We start from the raw sequence: 13,781 nt of genomic DNA, 5'->3' as shown, positions 1-13,781 counted from the left end.
TACATCAGAGTTTCGATGTTGTTCTGCGTTACGCGAAGGCTGTCTGGGTTTATCTCGGCTACCACGGAGACCTGACGCAGAATGATTCCCTCCACTGTTTGGTCTTCATCTGGACTCTTTTCCTCCACCCTGAACCTTCACCGCCTCCAGAGGGTTAAAATGACATTACCGTAGAGCAGCGGTGTCAAACTCATCTTCATTGAGGGCCACATCAGCATGACGGCTGTCCTCAAAGGGCCAGATGTAACTAATAAATGTAACTCAATGTAATGTAAAATAAATGTAACTACTCCTTAATGTTAAATAACTGAATTTATTACTCATATAAGTTACAAACATTACAGTTGCACAGACAAGACATGTTTGTCTGTTATAACATAAATCCTTTTAATTTGTCAGGTTATTAAACCCTCAGAACTCCATCAATCAAGGATCAAACTATCCAAGAGAATAAAGAAAAATAAAGTTAAAACATTAATTTTGTCAAAGTTAAAATGGGCTGAATAACTGCATTGTGGGAAATGTAGTTTTGCTCAAAGCACACTTTTGACCTATTTATTTTTAGACACTCTTACCTTTTATGCTCTGGCGGACCACATAAAATGATGTGGTGAGCCACATTTGGCCCCCGGCCCTTGAATTTGGCATATGTGCTCTAGGCGAAACAGACACCCCCACCCAACTACCCTACCCCTGACTAACCCTAACCCCCATCTGCAGCCGACGAAGAAAAACTAAAGCTATTATGTCATTATTTTCAGCCCTGACAATAACAGCCTGTAGAGGAGAATGAGGAGAGATAAGAGCAGGGGAGTGAACAGAAGACTGAATGGGACAGTCTATTGTTATGAAATTGTTCATTTTTCTACGTCAGGACAAAAGAAAAATCAATAGGAGATATTGATGCTGAGCTCAAGGCTCACTTGTATCATTACTGCTTTGTCATCGCTCTCCCCCTGAATAGTGATTTTGGAGGTGTGTGGCGATGGGTGCTTTTCCTCTTCTCGGACTGACATCTAAAGAATTTTTTTTTGAGAGGAAAACTTATATTAATGAGTTTAAATCAAGGTTTGTGTTTATCCATGCTGGATTTGAGGGGATTTTGTTTATTTTAATTTCTTTACCTGTCAGACAAGATGATCCTCAGTGTCACCGAGAAACCCATCGCTCGCTTTTCTCCTGCTGCTGTGACCTCCGCTGTGAAATTCAGTGACCTAGCTGTCATTCTGGAAGAGTGTGTGTGTGTGTGTGTGTGTGTGTGTGTGTGTGTGTGTGTGTGTCTGTCTGTGTGTGTTTGTGTGTGCTGTTGAGCCCTTGAGCAGATGGCAGATGGACAGTCCCGTGTTCAGCGCCACATCCATCACCCTCCTCTAAAATAACACACTGTAAAACGTTTCCTGTAAATGTAGTCATTTAATGATAGTACTGTAGTTTAAATTATAAATTAGTGTTTTGTTTTTTTTACGGTGGTCTGGTTCAGAATCTCGCCCAACGGGAGATGGAACCACCAACCTTCCAATAAGTGACCCTCACAGGTCGTTCGTTCCATTCAGGACAGAAAAATAAGAAAAGCATTGAAAACCCAAATGAATACATTTGATTTTTCACCAATGCAGTTATAAATCTCCCATGTGCATGGTAAAAATAAAAAAGAACCCTGAACCTTGAAAATCCTTGTGGGAATATTAGAAAAGAAAATCTGTCTTCTCTGAACATTGCTTCAGCCCAAAATAAAATGCAGGCTTTCAGTGCCATTGCAGGAATCAAAGTGCCTTCCATGCAGTGAGGTGGAAATTAAAAGTGACATGATTGAAGTTTTCATCTCCTTTTAAACCTGCAGTTAAAAACATTGTCTTAAAATTCTTTAACCTCATTACCTAACACTGAAATTGTTATTACCACTCCCTCTGATTCGCACCACCAAAGAATGATGTCACCATGAGCTGACTAACCCTGGAGCACACCTCACAGCAAGGTGCGGTTGAAACTCTGAGGATATGAGAAAACAAGATTCTCAAGACGATGTGAAGTCAGTCAGACGTTAAGCAGGAATGTGTAAAGTGTTTTCATTTAACAAACATGGCAGCTCTTGACAAAATCCTTAATAACCACGGTATATTTGAATTGTATTTCAATCAGGAAATAATAATATTTGATGTCAGAAAGTCTGTCGCGTCAGAAAGTTTTTGGCATTAGAAAGTCTTTGGTGTCAGAATGTTTTTGGTGTCAGAAAGTCTTTGGTATCAGAAAGTCTTTGGTGTCAGAATGTTTTTGGTGTCAGAAAGTCTTTGGTATCAGAAAGTCTTTGGTATCAGAAATTCGTTGGTGTCAGAAAGTCTTTGCCATTAGAAAGGCTTTGGCATCAGAAAGTCTTTGGTGTCAGAAAGTCTTTGGTGTCAGAAAGTCTTTGGTGTCAGAAAGTCTTTGGTGTCAGAATGTCTTTGGTGTCAGAAAGTCTTTGGTATCAGAAAGTCCTTGGTGTCATAAAGTCTTTGGTGTCAGAAAGTCTTTGGTGTCAGAAAGTCTTTGGTATCAGAAAGTCCTTGGTGTAAGAAAGTCTTTGGTGTCAGAAAGTCTTTGGCATCAGAAAGTCTTCCATGTCACAAAGTCTTTTGTGTCACAAATTCTTTGGGGTCAGGGAGTCTTTGACATCAGAAAGTCTTTGGTATCAGAAAGACTAGCTTTAGAAAGTCTTGAGCATCAGAAAGTCTTTGGTGTCAGAATCTCCAAGGAGATTGAGATTGAAGGAATGATGAAGTTGAAGTTGTTATAGGGAGTACTCAAAAAAGGGATTGTAGTTTAACCTGGCATGATTTTGGTTTCTACTTTAATACAGTGGATTAACAAGAGGATAATGATGATGATGTGCTACAGAAAATAAAAACATTATTTATCGTGGCATATAAATGCTGGATTTGAATCTGGGTTTATGCCAGAGGGTTAATTGCTGAAATGTGGACCAGGGCTTGATAAAATTATTATTTTAAAAGTCTTTTTATGCCGTTCCATCCATCAATGTACAAAGCATATATAAATAACCAACAGCACATTCTCCGGTTTCAGGCCTTTAACAACAGGCTTACCAAAGTCCTCCTATTAGATCATACCTTTAATGATGTCTTTTGAGTCACGATACATGGAAAACATCCATTAGTCCTACCGTATTAGGGTTTTTTGTACTCCTCACTCAGATATTACAAAAACATGCTGCCTTCATGGACACCTATTTGTTGTTTTTGTTATCTGAATGTGTATTTATCCTTTCACTGACATGGATCGGCGTCCGTCTGGCTTTCAAGAGTTCTCATAAAACATTTGTAAGAGTGTCCTGACAGACATTAAATCCTCCAGGTTGCCTCATCTCCATGTAGGGCAGTTATCGCCACCGGACACCAAAATGATGGCAAATTGGTGATATAATGGATTGCTTTGTTTGTGTGTGGACAGTAGCAGTATTATTAAATGTAGAATTTAATTGCACATAGCCCAGACAATGAGGTCAGCAATGTAATTCAATGTTGAATTGAATTAACCAATGGTAGCCAAGGCCATGTCTCTGTCATGGGAATAGGCTAATGCCCTCTGGGAAAAAGGAAACCCCAGACTAAAGCACAAATCTGCAGTTTTATAAAAAGAAACAAGGTCAGCATTGTTTCCAACAGTCTCTTGAGAAGTGACACCATTTAAAAAATAAAAAATAAAAGAGCGGACGCAGCCAACACAGATGACTGACAGCGTTCGACTTCACGTGGACTCGTTGAACTTGCCACGGGTTTTGAAAATTGATTTCCATTAGGTGCGCTCTTGTCATATTGGACTCATGTTCTTTTCTATTCAGTCGCCCGTCATGTCTTTGCTTCCTTCACTTTGAACCCAGATACACATTTCAAAGACGCACAACGCCACTAATAACATGTTTTTTTTCCCAGAAACACAAAAAGTCTCATCTTGTTTCCAGGAGACTAACTTGATCTGAGCTACATTAAATGACTTTCAACTTAAAGTGCCATCATTACTGGTGCCCACACATGCGCTTCATATACAGCAGTCAATCGACATCGTGCTCTTTTTTTCCTATGTGGAGCTTACTGTCTACACAAGTGCTGCTACACGTTACATCACAAACACCAGCCAAGTAGACACACACACACACACACTCAAGTAATTAAGTCTAAAAATCTGAAATGAAATCACAAACACAGGCTAATTTCCTTGGCGATGGCACAGTGAACACGTCTCTTCCCTTGGCTGGCCGTTCAGAGCGAGCCAGCGTCCTTGTCTTAGCAAAAAGAAGTAATCAGCAAAAGAGAGATAAAGACTGAATTAATAGAATCTGAACCGAAGAGCAGTGTAGAGAATGAGAGACAGATGGAGAGAGAGAGAGAACGGGTTCTTCCTGAATGCAAAAGCTAGACGTATACATCTCTAATCTGCTTAATTTTACATGCTGTTTAAACAGGCAATCCATTTTTAAATACTGCTTATTTTCCTTGGCGAGCGTTTCTGAGACACCGAGACGCCGAGGAGAGCTGGACGCTCTTGAGCCATTACTGTAATGTCCTCATGAAGCGGCGTCAATCACAGATGCATCTGTACTAAAAGCCGAGCTGTTTCCGATTCCTGCTTCCGGGAGGCTCTCACATTTAAAAAAAAAAAAAAAAGAAGCTATTATTTGTTTCTCTGTTATCTCGGTCGTTCTTCTTCCTCTGATCGTGTCAGGCTATACATCCTAGCCTACGCACACACTTCAAACAGCGATAGGCGAGGACCATCTATCAAATATGAAGTATCCGGTTTACTTATTAAGATGCATTCTTACGTTTTAAAAAAAATAAAAATAAACAGGGTGGTTGGGCAGCATCTACGGAAAAATGCTGCTTAAAGCCATGAGAGCACAATTTAATTTCATTCTAAGAGAATGTTAAGTGGGGAAAAAAAAACATTTAGCCACTTGAAGGTTTTCTGGGAAGCCGTTAATTAAATATAATTCCACAAAAGGCGCCTACACAAGAAGGCCACATTGAGATACGGCTTGTGGAAAATGGAAAACAGTGCAGCGAGGGAAATAAACCACTAAGTTAAAAAATCATGAGTGTTTCTTTCAGCCAACCAGCCGTCAGCTATGTACCTGCACTTCTAACAGAATCACACACCCTCTCGTCTGCAGGCTTTGGCTAAGTCAACAAACCTTAAACTGCATTTGATTTCGCCCCAGGAAATCCCTCCAACGTGAGACGCATTTACGTTTGCGTGGCTGCAGCGGAGCGAGGTCGCCCGAGTCTGACAAGCCAACGTTCCTCCAGCGTGCCAGACCCTGACCCTGACTCCAGGCCTACCCTGGGGTGACAGGACTAATTCATAAAGCGAGATGACATTCTGCTGTTGGATGCTCCGTCGAAAACAGCTGGTTGGTCTGAAAATTTCACCGGAAAAACCACCAGCTGCAACTGACTTCCTTTGGTGGTCTACTTCCTGCTGCACTCCGAGCTTTTACAGTATTTACAGTAATTTAAACATTTATGAACCATCCTCATACTGATATTAAACCAGCTTTTTTGTGTGTTACCTTTTCCCACATTCATGTGTCTCACGGAAGTCTCAGACTCACGGAACGTAGCGCACTTTCGGATGCCGTCATCCAATAGAAGACATGTATGGTATCACTTGACCGCCTACCAAAAATCCGCGATGAGGTGAAGTCGCAATTTTTGATGCGCGAATGCGCGAGGGCGCACGTTTTATAACTTCGGTTGTCTCATCCATCGTTTGTCTTTCTAGTCTCTCCTCATTCACATGTTAGAAGAAGGTATGACCAACTGTTTGTCTTCAAAAGGATCCTGATACTCACCTCCCACAAAAGTGGAAATTACCCACAGTAGAAAGTGTGATGGTTTAAAAGAAATATGCAAAAGTTTGACTGAGGAAATACTTTCTTTGCCGCGTCCATTGCTCTTTCTCCGTGATGGGTGTATACGGTGGAAAGTCGAGCGGCGGGTAGGCAGTGATTTATGTGTCGCGCAGGAGGGAGGCTACACATCTCACTGACACAACTCAGCCATCAACAGGAGTTATGCCCACCCAACACCACAAAGCAAGGTTGACCAAAAACAGGACATAAAGTAAGCTTCTTTATTACCTCTCCGTCTTTGTCCACACAAACACACACAGGCACAAAAGCCTCCGGGGCCGGGCCCTCCTTCGCTTTCCATTTGTTTCGACGGTCCCTCCACTCCGGGCGTGAAATGTATGCGTCGCCAACGAGCACAAATAAACGTGGACGCGCACGCGCGCGGATGCAAAACAAAGAGATTGGCTCACACTGTAAATAAGAGGATTTACATATGCTAACACAAGCAAGCAGTAAAACCCGCCAAGTTGATAAAGATTAGCAAACCTACGTGGCGGGAAACACTCTAATGACTTCTAATTCATAGCTGAGTTTCTTGACAAGAAGCTGCTGTTAAATTTTTACAATCCTAACAGAAAGTAGATGGATTTGTGTTCACATGCAGTGTAAGCACGTTGAAGACATGCACGCACTTGCGATGGGGGTCTAGCCGTGCTACCTCTCCTCTTTTTACTTCTACACAACTCAGCAGCAGTTCATATAACAGATATGCCATTCTCCTTCTCGCTCCGGCCTCCGAGAGTCTGAAATCAGTCGCCTGCCAACTTGACGATATGCAATGCGAGCTGGACGGGAGCCAGTGAACGCCCCACAACCACTCTTTATAAATTACAAATGCTCTTTGCAGAATAATACACATCTGTGCTTGCAAAGCCAAAGTAAATTTGCAATTACGACACATTAAAAAAATTATGTGCGCAAAAGCAATAAAATACAAGCGTAATAAAGTGAAGAAGTTTTTGGAGGATGCTTCACAAGAGGTCCGGACAAATTTAGTGACCTTTAACAAAACAGGAGGAGACGGGACACTTAAACACACCCCACCCATTGCGTCACGCATGGTGCGCGCTTCGGGCGACACGGGTCCCATTACGCACGGCTCACTTTGTTTTTTCCGCACATGTCCACATTTCCTCCCCCCCCACACACAATCTTTTTCTCTCCCTTGTTTTCCTCCATCCCTGCTTTCTGTCATTTCCTCCCAACATGCTGGTTTAGATCATCTCCGTGTGCGTGTTTCCTGCGTGGCACCACCTCCACCTGCTAAGTGGCAACGCGTCTTGGGCCTCTGCGAACTCATTAACATTCGGAAGCGCGGTTGCCGTGACGTCACCGTCTCTGTGGAAACTCACTCAGGGACCGACCGCGGTCAGATTCAGCATTCCGTTCGTTAATATTCATCCCATCAGGTTGTGCAGGAAGAACACACTTGTTGTCTTTCTGTTCTCCTAATAAGCATAATTCGCCATCAAAATTATATTACCGTGCTGCCGATGATAAATAGTCTTGAAACACCTGCAGGGTAGAAATGTGGAAGCAAATATCCAACTGCAGAGAACTGACAGAGCACCTGACTGGCTCTCTAATGTGTGTTTAATTGTCCAAACCAGACGCATATTGTGAGAAAGCCTGCGAGCAGGAGCAGGATCTCAGCATCTGATTATCCGGTGACAAACCTGCACCGCGCTGCACAAATGAACAGGGTTTTATTACCCTATAATCATCCGGACGGAGCCGGTGAGGAGCCCGAGCGCTCTCCTCCCCGGAGATGACCGATGATGAGCAGCCGCGCCTCTGACATCACGTTTGGACCAGTTTGCTTGTCCTCACTTAAAAGAGCTGGAGAGGGACTATAATTACCCTCGTGATTCATTGGTGTGGAGTCGTGAAGCATTTTCAGTGTGACGTTCAGTGATTGTGTTTTCAAAAGCAGCATGATTCACTGTTTATTAGTTAAAGCACTTTCTTCTTCTTTTTGTTATTATTATTATTATTATTACATATTTTTGTACATGGGTAAAGTCTGCATGTCTATTGGTTGATAAAAGTATATTCATTTTATAATTTAGGAATTTGGGGCTTTTTTACTCGACTAATAGATTAAAATAATTTTGGTAATTTAAAATGGGGAAAATTTCTTTGACATATGAGCTCAGTCATCAAAAGACTAACTCAGATTTCTGATCTGCTGTATTATTAGTGTTGTGTTTTCTGTGGTCTTTGTTATTTGTGTAGTTTTGTTCATTCTTCACATGTTTCAACATGACGTACTGCTAAAGGTAATTCAACAGTCTGGTCAGTACTGTCTCTTTAAGAGAGAGGTGTGCTGACTGTGACCTGTTAACAGGAAGTGGATTCACTAAACTTAGTTTCAACCTGTTATGCAGCCAATTGGTGAGTCCTTCAATTCATGTCTTTGTCTGCCTTGTGTTAAATGCTGTATATTGGCACCTACCTGTTATTGCACTGTGTTTTTCATCCGTTTATTGCTGGTGTAAGTGTAGACGACATGATGACTTTGGTGCATTTCAAACAATTTAGTGGCTGCTAAAGTTAAAAGTTAACAACATGCTTAAGATGTGCAACGTGAAGCTAACACTTGGATTTGGGTCTTTGATGTTTTGTTCATGTCCATCATTGTTTGGTTTCCTCACTTTTTCAAACGTTTGTTAGGTTTGAATTGTGTGCTGTACTTCCTGCTTTGCCTCCGGGCATCATCCGAGCTGTAATTTCTAAGGTTGAAGGACTGAATACACAATTGGCATTGACTCGATGAATTACCCTTTATAATTAGATTTTGTATAAGTGATTTAATAGTTAAATCACAATAGAAATTCATTATTATAATATATTTGAATTTAATTAATACGTGTTTCTTGCATTCATTGATGCTTTTGTGATGAAATATGAGTTGCTATGTTTAATATCATTATTGCTTATTGTGATGTTTTCATATGTCGGCTTCTGCTATTTCCACTATATGAACTACATCATTTATCAATTGAGATAATTGATTTGCATGACAATGTGTCCACATTGGCGGGCTGGAGCACATGTTACTTTATTCCATGTTTTATTTGCTTTATTATGTCTTGTTGTTGTTGTAGCTTTGGGTCCGTTGTTTTTTCGTCTTGGCTGTAACTCCAACTTCCCCTGGAGGTAAAGTCGAAGTCGAGACATCACAAGCACATCTCTGGATGCTCGGTCGACTTCCTCTTGCTGCCGCAAAGGGCAACAAATTCAGCTCTCAGCTTTTGTTCATTTAATATCAAACCTCCAACGAGGTTATATTTTAACTGGCCAGCATCATGGCAGTGATACAAACAGGCGTTTCAGTTCAGTTCTGCTTTCAAAAGAGGGAAACTCTGCATGTATCTTCAGTTTCATCAGAAGTGAAGTTCACTTAATACTGCAACATAGACCAAATAAAAATTCTATTTCTATTCAATTCGGATTCTAAATGAAAATGGAATTGAAACCCAATAACAATCGCCTTCCCTGACGTATTACCAGATATGCCTTTCCTTTTGAAACCTCATTTTAAACTTCATTCACACCAGGTCACACTTGTAACTGATTGGCGATATGATCTCGTCTTAACGGCTGCAGAGAAAAGACAATAACCTCAGCACCTTCTGTTGGAAGTGGCGTGACGCGCTCTTTGTTAAGGCATTGAACTTCGACTAAATGGGAGTCTCGCCAACACGCCGCCGCCGTAAATGGGCGACGCTCTGAAGTGGATATGAGGCGGGTGATGAGTGGATTTATTAACACACCCTTAAAAAGATAAGAAAAAAGAAAAGAGCGTGCTTAAATACCAAGAACAGATTGTTCAGTATGTAAGGAGCAGCAGTCACATCGGCTGATTTAGTTTCCATGGTGATGCTGTGCAGCAGGCTAATGACCTTTAGTCCTCAAATTTGAGTGACGTGAGAATGGAAACTGGCACAATAAAACTCAAGATGCCTGCTTCATTGTTCTAAAGTAGCGAACAGCTGTTTGAGAAGGTGATGAAGCATTTCAGTTTCAGCTACTGTGGTTATTTATCACTTTGTTAGCGGCTAACAGGTGGTTCATCAAGCCGGCTGAACAAAGACTTCAGACAGTTCTTCGTGTGGATTATGTCAATCTATAAAGTAGAAGCTGATGCAAACGGACGTACAGTAGTGGAGCTACAAGCTAAATACTAACGAGCTGATCTCAAGCAGGTCCATACCATATATTTACCATGATGGCTATCGGAATCTAGCACGTCAGCATGGTTATTTCGCTAATTAGAAATAGGTAGTTAGATGCAGTCTCAAGTGCTTGAAACTTAACCCGATGATGGCAATAAATGAAAAATCTCGGGTCTCGGGGTCTCTTCCCACGTGGATGTGCGCGACAGGAAGGAACAGCTGGATTTGGAGTTCATCTGATTGACAAATTTCACAGGATGAGGGAAGAGTTTGTGGTTTTTACACAGGAGGAAAGATCAAGAAATCATCACGAGGATATTAAGCTTAATCTTTCAGGTCCCATGAGTGTCTTTACTGAATTTCATGGCAATCCATGAGATATTTAATTCTGATCAACAAAAAAAAGGAAGGCATGTTGACATCATAGCTAAAACAAGCTAATTACTTCATGTACGGGTTTCTCAGTTTGGATTGTAGTTGGCAACACTTGAGAAACACTCCAAATGAGTTTTTAGCTATAAAAGATAAAGGTTTTATTTTCCCTCCAAGATGTTTATCATCCTGTGGGCTCTAATTATAAAGAGAAACCAAGCACTGGATGTTGAATTGCCAAACCACTCCATCGCTCTCATCTTATCAGACCCACTTGTTGTACAGCTCAGTCACACAATTCACACACAGCCTGCAATCCCTCAGGCAAACGCTGTGTGTATGTGTGTGTGTGTGTGTGTGTATGTGCACCCAAAGCAGGATGGGAGACAAAGCACAACCTTCCTAAATATCAATAACCCTTCCTATTAAATTCGAACCGCTTCACTAAAGAGAAAATGTTTTTCTGTTAAAAAAAACAAAAAAAACAAAAAACATGCTGGCCTCGGTTCAGAGACTTGTAGACGGACGCGGATAAAGACATACACAAACACGCAAATAACGCCGTAGCACGCGCTCACACATTTTAATTAGCAGCACTTTAGTGTAGAAAGCACTAAACCGTAGGATAATTAATCTCCACAGTCTGTGTTTCCACTGCAGAGCCACCTTGGGAAAGGGGGGGGCCCCGATTTGGTCTCTCCTTTTGTTGAGTTGATCTGCTGTGAAGCAGCATTGAAAGAAAACCTGAAGAGGTAACGGGGAAAGGTCATCGGATTAATATGCAGTTGAAGGCATTTGCTCGAGTCGTACTTCGATGGTCAATTCCTGCTCTGTGGCTGTGGAATGCCAACAATGTCTTCCTGTGTGTGCGTGTGTGCGTGTGAGTGTGTGTGTGTGTGTGTGTGTGTGTGTGTGTGTGTGTGTGTGTGTGATTCCAGCGTGGTCACATATTGCTTCTCATTACAAATCTTCTCATGACTGTATGCAATTTGTGCCTCTGCTCTCTAGCCTTTTGTCGGCAGGCAGGACGGGCATCGCTTTCCCTTCCGTCTGTCTCTCTTTCCGTCATCACTCTTCCTCCATCACTTTGTCTCTCTTTCATATTCTCTCTCTCTCTCTCTGCTATTGCTAGGGACACAACCCCATCTGTAAATTGCAGTAATTAGCCAAGAATGTCTGTGATCATGTACTTCCTGCGTGGATGATGTCAGCTCTGGAGGTTCAGGGTAGAATATGACTGGACTCTCCCTGTGCTTGATGGAGTCTCATGGAATAGCAGAGAATCAAAGCGAAATTCAAGAATGCAGAATCAGACCGTGAACCCGCAGAGGTATTTCTAATCCTGCTGGTGTCTCGGCGGTAAAGGGCAAATGGCTGATCAGATTGCTGAAATTGAGGCTAGACGTCCTGCAGTAATAAACCTGCCTGTGAGTGGGAGTAGATTGTCAAGATAAGCTCTGATGCCATTCTAATTTCATGAACAAGACGGCGGCTGATTTTTCTTCATCATGGTGAGATGCACACATCTATCAGCATCTGAGCGACTGCTTTACTTGATGCATAGCCAGGCTGAGGAGGACAAACCTGCCCAGCGCCACAAAGTGGCACCAGAAGACTAATGAAGCTCTAGTGTAGGTTCAGTCAGGAAGACTAAAACCCGGGCTAAACTTTATTTCTCCTGCTACTCTGGTATACACACCGTAATTTTATTTTCCTGCACACTCTCCAACTCTCCATCACAATCCAGTCTCCAAACATATATCATCTTCATTCATCAGCTTCTCCAGGGTCATTGGCCACCATCACCACCAGCGTCTAGATTCCGAAGGCGGGGTTATGTACCATGCTGTTGCCTAGGACAGATGCCCTTTAGTCTCCATTTCATTGAAGAAGCTGAGCACCAAAGACTGTCTGATGCTGAAGACTTTCTGACACCAAAGACTTGCTGACGCTAAAACTTTCTGGAATCAAAAGCTTGCTAACAGCAAAATCTTTCTGACACAGAAGACCTTCTTGCACCAATGACTTTCTGATGCTTAAGACTTGCTTACGCCAAAAACTTTGACATCAAATACTTTCTAGCATCAAAGACTTTCTGACGCCAAAGACTTTCTGACGCCAAAGACTTTCTAGCACCAAGGTATTTCTGATGCTGAAGACTATCTGGCACCAAACACTTGCTGACACCACATACCCTCTAACACCAAAGACTTTCTGACACCAAAGAGTTTCTGACATATTAATTACCACATATAATTTAATGTATTGAACATTATGCACTTAAATCACTCGTCTCTCCTGATTGAGAACCAGTCTATCAACCCTCAGTTCTCAGCTACAGGCATTTAACAGGTCTAATTCCACAGCTATACGTACTGGTCTCATTTCCACCTTCTTTGTCTCCATCCAAATAATATCCCACCATTCTTTCTGCTTTCTTATGTCTCTCCATTGCAAATCAAAACAGTAGTTAGGATTTGCACAGTTGGAATGAAATAGAGATGGCAATAAAACAAGCTTCACAGTTGTCTGCAAGCAGTAAAAAAGTAAATTCACGCAGAGATTGAGAAAAAAACCTCTCAGCTGTTTATTTCCCATCTCACCATCGACTGACCCTTCAGAATTACCTTACATTACCTTGACTTACCCCTCAGCGAGAACGTACTGACTATATAGATCAATAGTGGTGTCGATGATTATGCTGCAGGAGCAGGTTCATAAGTTTCTAGGGACATTTTAATACATCTCCACTACATTTATTGCCATGACTCCAATGTGAATCCACTGAATTGCTGCAAATTAAATCCTAGTCTACATCTTTCATCCTCTGGAACTTTCACCCACCGAAAAGATATGTTGCTGGTGGATGTCCATTAACATTTCCGCACACACACTCTGTGCCGCGTCCAATTTGATCTCTTGTCTTAGCTTGTTTCTCTCTTCATCTATCCCGGTTCCTCTGACATTGCACTGAGGTCATCCCACCCGTGTTTTAACATCTAGTAGGGATATAACAGCCAGACGGCAGACAGTTATGAGGGTAAAACATTCAATGATAGCCCAAATGTTTCACCTTCGGTAGATGAGCTTGCCAACATGAATACCCCCGACAGAAAGTCTTACATCGAGACCTCAGAGAACTGACTGTGAACATAAAGATGACTTTGATTGGCCTGGAGCTTCTGGATCAACTGGACGGCTGCATCGGAATAGAAGTGAGGCTCTAGTCGGTCCTTTGAACGCACCGCTGAGGTCCTCTGGTGCTGCTGCATTGCAGTTCAATTTTGTTTTCCACCAGCTGATGTCTGCAGAGTATGAAAGAC

This window comes from Antennarius striatus, chromosome 16 (assembly GCF_040054535.1).
Source record: "Antennarius striatus isolate MH-2024 chromosome 16, ASM4005453v1, whole genome shotgun sequence".
Lineage (NCBI taxonomy): Eukaryota > Metazoa > Chordata > Actinopteri > Lophiiformes > Antennariidae > Antennarius > Antennarius striatus.
This window is presented reverse-complemented; position numbering follows the sequence as displayed.